Source organism: Triticum dicoccoides, chromosome 3A (assembly GCF_002162155.2).
Source record: "Triticum dicoccoides isolate Atlit2015 ecotype Zavitan chromosome 3A, WEW_v2.0, whole genome shotgun sequence".
NCBI lineage: Eukaryota > Viridiplantae > Streptophyta > Magnoliopsida > Poales > Poaceae > Triticum > Triticum dicoccoides.
Window position 1 is genome coordinate 521,965,909 of NC_041384.1, and position 7,954 is coordinate 521,973,862.

A 7,954-nucleotide genomic window follows, 5' to 3' on the forward strand; every position below is an offset into this window, starting at 1 on the left:
CCGAAAGAGTTCCCCGCGCCAGGTGATATCGGACTCATCGTCCGAGGACTCCTCGGCGCACTCCTCCCACGAAGACGAGGATGAAGATGAAGACGCTCCCCTCTAGTCGGGGGAGACAAGAAAAGGAAGGCCGCCCCAATTGGGGGGGGGGGCGAAGGGTCCAAGAAGGGAAGGACGCTCCTTCCGGACAGTTCCACCGCCGCCGCCGAGGGCGAAGACGAGTGGCTGCCCAGGGCCAAGCCCCTGGCGAAGTCGTAAGTATTCGGATATCAGAGTAACTCATAGCATTCCTTTGTCACACTGCTTCTCCTAATGCCGAATCATGATTATGCAGACCGTCCCGAGCCCATATCGACGTATCCTCGTCGGACGGCTCCCTGGACTCGTCGGATATGGATAGCGATCCACTTCCGACCGCCACCTCCCCTTGCCCTACGGAAAATGCCAAGGTGTTGTCTCAAGAGGCACCGGGTCGAGGGGAGACAGTCCCGGAGGCGCCTCAAGGCGACCTTCTGGACTCTAGGAGCAGAGGGAACAAGGCCCCTGAGGGCTCCGAGTTCGGCCCTCAGTCGAACACTGCACCGGAACCTCCAGTGGTTCCGGACTCGGGCAGGCGGCCTCCTTCCTAGAAGGGCAAGACGCCTGTGCCAGTGACCTCTGTCCATCCAGAGGCTCCGGACAATCTGCTGGGAGCGCTTCGCAGTGCTTCCATCGACGAGGAGCACCGCACTATTATGAGTGCGGTGGTCCAGAAGGTTCAGTCCGCCAAGATCGGGCTGACTGAAGCCTGTGCCAGCCTTCTAACAGGCTTTGAGGTAAGTTTTTGAAATATGGGGAAAATATTACCGCATAGACAGTAGCCCCTGATGCTCTGTTCGGTGTTCACAAAGAAAAGCCGAACAGAGGATCAAACAATATCGCAGGAGTCTAATATAAGTATGTCTATATGTGTATGCAGGCTTCGCTGCTAGCCTCTGCCGTACTGACTGCGGAGGTCGCCGCACTGAAGCAGGACCTCGAGGGGTCCAAGAAAGAGCTCGGCCTTGCCAAGAGGCAGCTCGAGGAGAACAAGGGTAAGTAATACCCTATCTATCGATATGTATATATAAAAGAATACGCGATTGCAAAATGACAGGATCATCGTAAATTTGCCAGGGGCCACGACCGAGGTGGCTACCCTGAAGCAAGCGCTATCCGAGGCCGAGGACAAAGCGGCCAAGGAGTGCAGCGAGCGGGAGAGGCATGAGGCACGGGTGGGCGAGGTGCAGCAAGAGCGCCAAGCTCTCGTGTCGAAGCATGAGGCGTTGGAGCGTGACTCGAAGACGCGAGAGTCCGAGCTTGCCGCGGCCCTTGAAAGCGTGAAAAATGCCAAGGCTGAAGCCCAAAGAGCCCTCTAGGAGATTGAGGCGATGAAGAAAATAGCGGCGGGTAAGGCATTCCTTATGCAGAGCAAGCATGTGAAAGTAAATTACTTGTTACTTACCCGAATCCGGAGCTCTCCAGGAGCATTCGCAGATTTGCCCCGCAGCGTGTCGGATGCCGCAATGTTTTACCGGGCCGAGGAGGGGAGCTCAACGGAGAAGTTGTTCTGGGCCCAATATAATGGGACCGAACGCCCGGTGCCTATGAGCGACCAGCTAAAGCAGCTGGTCGAGCTACACAAGGCGGCCGAACAGGCCATGAAGGGCTTTATAGTCTGGCTGTGGCCTGGCGATGCCCTTCCGACCAGCTACTTCGGCCTGGTGAGGCGGCTTGAAGTTGTCGAGCGGTCCATCTGCATCGAAGGTGCACGCCGGGCTCTCGCCCGTGTGAAGGTGCAATGGGCCAAGCTAGACGCCGTGAAGCTGATCAAGGAAGGGCCGCCGGAGGGCAAGGAGCATCGCCACCCCGAGATGTACTATGAGGGTGTCCTGAAGGGTGCTCGTCTCATAGCGGACGAGTGTACGAAAGATATAATATTCGATTAAACTTGCTTGTGTAATCCTGTAATTATGAAAGCTTGTTCATATGCGCTTGTGCAACGCTTGTTTGAATTTAAAATATTACCTTTTGTTTGGTTGTTTATCAAATCAGAGAGATGGCTAGTCGTCGGCTTCAGCCCCCATGCCACGAGTGCTGGGGTGTTCGGGATAAACCTGAGCACACTTGTTCCCATTGTTGGGTCCTTCGAGGGAGGTGCTCAGCACAACGAACAAGGCAATCGGACTATAATGCATTATCACTCTCACTTAGCCATAGAATTCTATAATTTTAAATTTCGGCGAAGCCCCTAGTATTCGGAAGGCCGAATTCGGGGCGCGATACACGCCTTAAGCCGGACAGGGCTGACTCCTCGCTCTAAGCAGCATAAGTCTTTAGGGACTCGAAAACCTCTCGAACAGCGACCAGTCTCTCGCCTTATCATGACAGTCAGTTTTAGTTTTCTCTACTGAGGTGCTTAGCCCAGCTGAACCGAGGCACAATCGCAGTAGTTCTCCCAGTGCTACCTTAGCCGATATAGCGGAACGTAAGGTACCAAAACATGGGAGCCGGGCAAACCCAACTATTGACCAAAGACATGATTCGGAGCTGATGCATATAATGCTATAAGTTCAGGGTGCCGCACTTGTGAAAGTGTTCGGACTTCTCACACCATATTGTGGGGTGCTTGAGCCCCTGGTGTATTGGCCGTACCAAAGTGTATGGTTGCAAGGTGTCATTAATGAATACACACACACACACACACACGCACACACACACACACACATATATATATAAAGGAAGAATGCAATAATAGTCTTAATGCTATGCATTGTTTAAAAACGTGCGTTAGAGCAGAATGATACAGGTAGTGCGATAAGCAAAAAGTAGGACTATGTCCCCTCCAAGGGCAAGCTCAGGAATAATATTAAAGCAAGTATTTCCCTCGTTATCGTAATCCACCTGGGAGTTCCGTGGTGTGATGTAGCTTTCTGCCTCCTTGGTTGCTACATCATGTGTTCGGCAATCATGCTGCTGGACAGGGTTTCCAGAGATTAATGTCCTGAAAGAGAGAAAAATAACAAAGAGGGAAGCCCCTAGTGCGGTTTAAGCCACGTCTTGGAGCGTCCCGTAATCATGCCCCCTCCCTACCTGTGCCCATGGTATTTTTAATGTGTAATTATGTATGCGAGGCACGAGTTTCGTCGTTTTGCTCGGGCCGGGGTGGGGGCCGCATTGCTATGTGAGCTCGGAACATGCCAGGTGGTCCTATTGCTGATTACTCTGGGCGCGCTTGAAGGTGTTCGGGTCCTTAAACGCCGAACTAGTGGATTGCCTTAAGAGGCTGCTTTGCGCTTCCGCTGCGAGGACCGCAGTGTGCTCCTCCGTTCGGAGAGAGCGTTCTGTGTTTCCATTAACTGTAATGACCCCCTGAGGTCCTGGCATCTTGAGCTTGAGGTATGCATAATGTAGTACCGCATTGAATCTCGCAAATGCGGTTCTCCCGAGAAGTGCATGATAACCACTGCGGAACGGGACTATATCGAAGATTAACTCTTCGCTTCGGAAGTTATCCGGGGATCCGAAGACCACTTCCAGTGTGACTGAGCCTGTGCAATGGGCCTCTACACCTGGTATGACGCCTTTAAAGGTCGTTTTTGTGGGTTTGATCCTTGAGGGGTCTATACCCATTTTGCACACTGTGTCCTGGTAAAGCAGGTTTAGGCTGCTGCCGCCATCCATAAGGACTCGAGTGAGGTGAAATCCGTCAATGATTGGGTCTAGGACTAGTGTGGCGAATCCTCCACGACAGATACTAGTGGGGTGGTCCCTGCGATCGAAGGTGATCGAACAGGAGGACCATGGGTTGAACTTTGGGGCAACTGGTTCCAACGCATATACGTCCATGAGCGCACGCTTCCGCTCCCTCTTGGGGATGTGGGTTGCGTATATCATGTTCACCGTCCGCACTTGTGGGGGGAACCTCTTCTGTCCTTCGGTATTCGGCTGCCGGGGCTCCTCCTCGTCATCACTATGTGGCCCCTTATCTTTGTTTTCGGCAATTAACTTGCCGGCCTGCTTGAACACCCAACAATCCCTGTTGGTGTGGTTGGCTGGCTTGTCAGGGGTGCCGTTTATTTGACACGAGCGATCGAGTATACGGTCCAAACTGGACGGGCCCAGAGTGCTTCTTTTGAATGGCTTTTTCCGCTGACTGGGTTTAGAGCCTTTGAATCTGGCATTGACTGCCGTATCCTCGGTACTGTCGCTATTAATGCGGCACTTATGTTTGTTGCGACGTGGCCTGCTACTACCATCATTGGTATCCTAAGTACCATGGTTCTTTGATATGTTATTACTGCGAGCCAGCCAGCTGTCTTCTCCCACACAAAAGCGGGTCATGAGTGTCGTGAGGGCTGCCATAGATTTCGGCTTTTCCTGACCAAGGTGCCAGGCTAGCCACTCGTCGCGGATGTTGTGCTTGAAAGCTGCTAGAGCCTCTGCATCTGGACATTCGATGATTTGAGTTTTCTTTGTTAGGAACCGTGTCCAGAATTGCCTGGCCGATTCCTCTGGCTGCTGAATTATGTGGCTCAAGTCATCGGCGTCTGGTGGTCGCACATAAGTGCCCTGAAAGTTGTCGAGGAATGCGGCTTCTAGATCTTCCCAACAGCCAATGGACTCTGCTGGCAAGCTGTTGAGCCAATGCCGAGCTGGTCCTTTAAGTTTGAGTGGGAGGTATTTGATTGCGTGTAGGTCATCACCGCGGGCCATGTGGATGTGCAGGAGGAAATCCTCGATCCATACCGCAGGATCTGTCGTGTCGTCGTATGATTCTATGTTTACGGGTTTGAAACCCTCTGGGATTTGATGATCCATTACTTCATCTGTGAAGCATAAGGGGTGTGCGGCACCTCTGTTCTGGGCTATGTCGCGACGCAGCTCCAATGAGTCTTGCCCGCTGTGTTCGGCCCAGCCGGATTTACTTCTACTGTATCCAGCGTGACGTTTATCGTCTCGCATAATGGCGCGCCCTCGTGATCCGTAGATCGATCTTGCATGTTTTGCTTTGTCCCCCAATATGTCTCGCAGGTCTGGCATATTTCCCCATGCCTTTTTATTTGAATGGCATCGGGGTGCAGGCTGAGCTTTTGGCTAGAATGCCTATCGCGGCCACGAGGTGGCCGATCAGCCGCGTCATACGCTTCTTCCTCCCGTCGGGGCAGCAACCTGCATTTTGGGTAACTCTTGGAGGGGCGTTCGAGTTTATATTCCTCGGCCACGAGGACTTCAGTCCATCTGTCAGCTAGCAGATCTTGATCAGCTTGAAGCTGCTGCTGCTTTTTCTTAAGGCTATTTGCCGTGGCTATAAGCTGGCGCTTGAAGCGCTCTTGTTTGATGGGATCCTCTAGCACGGCGAATTTGTCATCGTCGAGGCTTGCCTCGTCTTCGGAGGGGGGCATGTAATTATCATCCTCCGCCTCTCCATCTGCCGCTCACTCTGGGGGGCTGGCCTCTCCATCCTCCTGTCCTAGATCGTGCTGGAGGGGATTGTTGCCATCTTCGGCACTATCCGGAGGGTTAGTATCTCCTATGCCGGTATCACCACTTTTGCTTTGGCGGGAATTAGAGCGGCGCCGCTGACGTCGGCGCTTGGGTTGCTTCTTGGAGGGGTCATCCTCCGTTGTCTCGTCGCCATTGCCTTCTTTGGGTGTGTCCACCATGTATATATCGTATGATGAGGTGGCTGTCCAGTGCCCTGTGGGCAGTGGTTCCTCTTCGTCTCCCGCATCGTCGTCCATACCGTCGATGTCTTCGGAGTCGAAGTCGAGCATGTCGGTTAAGTCGTCGACATTGGCTACCAAGTGGGTGGTGGGTGGGCAGCGAATTTCTTCGTCATCCGCATCCCAATCCTGCCGGACATAGTTCGGCCAGGATCCTCCTGACAAGGAGAGAGACCTTAATGAGTTCAGTATGTCGCCAAACGACGAGTGCTGAAAATAATCCGTGGAGGTAAACTCCATGATCGGCGCCCAATCGGATTCATTAGGAATGGGCGCAGGCGGTTCGGAGTCCGTGGCCGAAGAAGGATCCGGCAGTCTGACAACACTGCTCTCGTGCAGGGTAAGGTCGACATTCGGCTCGATCGCCGCTAAGGGTAAGGCCTCCGTGGCAGGGTCCATCCACCCGTCCATGGACGGCGCAACTGGCTTCGAATTGAGGGTCGGAGCGGCTGCCGGTGCGATCTCTTGAACACTGTCTGATGGTAGAGCTAAATCGTACCCATCGTGACCGCGTGACGCATAAGGCAGAGGCTCTATTCCGTCGAAGATCAAGTCTCCGCGGATATTGGCTGTGTAGTTTAAGCTTCCAAACCTCACATGGTGGCCAGGGGCGTAACTTTCGATCTGCTCCAGATGGCCAAGCGAGTTGGCCCGCAGTGTGAAGCCGCCGAATACAAAAATCCGTCCGGGGAAAAAAGTCTCACCCTGGACTGCATCGCTAACGATGATTGAAGGAGCCATCAAGCCTAACGGGGACGACACAGAGGAACTCTCAATGAAAGCACCAATGTCGGTGTCAAAACCGGTGGATCTCGGGTAGGGGGTCCCGAACTGTGCGTCTAAGGTGGATGGTAATAGGAGGTAGGGGACACGATGTTTTACCCAGGTTCGGGCCCTCTTGATGGAGGTAAAACCCTACGTCCTGCTTGATTTATTCTTGATGATATGAGTATTACAAGAGTTGATCTACCACGAGATCGGAGAGGCTAAACCCTAGAATCTAGCCTATGGTATGATTGTATATTGTCCTACGGACTAAAACCCTCCGGTTTATATAGACACCGGAGAGGGTTAGGGTTACACAAGGTCGGTTACAAAGGAGGAGATATCCATATCCGTACTGCCTAGCTTGCCTTCCACGCCAAGTAGAGTCCTATCCGGACACGGGACGAAGTCTTCAATCTTGAATCTTCATAGTCCAACAGTCCAGCCAAAGGATATAGTTCGGCCAAAGGATATAGTCCGGCTGTCCGGAGACCCCCTAATCCAGGACTCCCTCACTCAAAAACAGGGGGAAAACAGGAACTGGCACTGGGCTCTAGGTTAATAGGTTAGTCCCAAAAATAATATAAAATATCATATTAATGCATATAAAACATCCAAAATAGATAATATAATAGCATGGAACAATCAAAAATTATAAATACGTTGGAGACGTATCAAGCATCCCCAAACTTAGTTCCTACTCGTCCTCGAGTAGTTAAATGATAAAAACAGAAGTTTTGATGTGGAATGCTACCTAACATATTTATTCACGTAATTTTATTTATTGTGGCATGAATGTTCGAATCCATAAGATTCAAAAAAGTTTAATATTGGCATAAAAACAATAATACTTCAAGCATACTAACAAGGCAATTATGTCTTCTCAAAATAACATGGCCAAAGAAAGCTTATCCCTACAAAATCATATAGTTTGGTTATGCCCCATCTTCATCGAACAAAATATTCAAATCATGTACAACCCCGATGAGCCAAGCAATTATTTCATACTTTTGATGTTCTCAAACTTTTTCAACTTTCACGCAATACATGAGCGTGAGCCATGGACATAGCACTATAGGTGGAATAGAAGGTGGTTGTGGAGAAGACAAAAAGAAGGAGATAGTCTCACATCAACTAGGCATATCAACAGGCTATGGAGATGCCCATCAATAGATATCAATGTGACTGAGTAGGGATTGCCATGCAACAGATGCACTAGAGCTATAAGTTTATGAAAGCTCAAAAAGAAACTAAGTGGGTGTGCATCCAACTCGCTTGCTCATGAAGACCTAGGGAAATTTGAGGAAGGCCATCATTGGAATATACAAGCCAAGTTCTATAATGAAAAATTCCCACTAGTATATGAAAGTGACAACATAGAAGACTCTCTATCATGAATATCATGGTGCTACTTTGAAGCACAAGTGTGGTAAAAGGATAGTAAC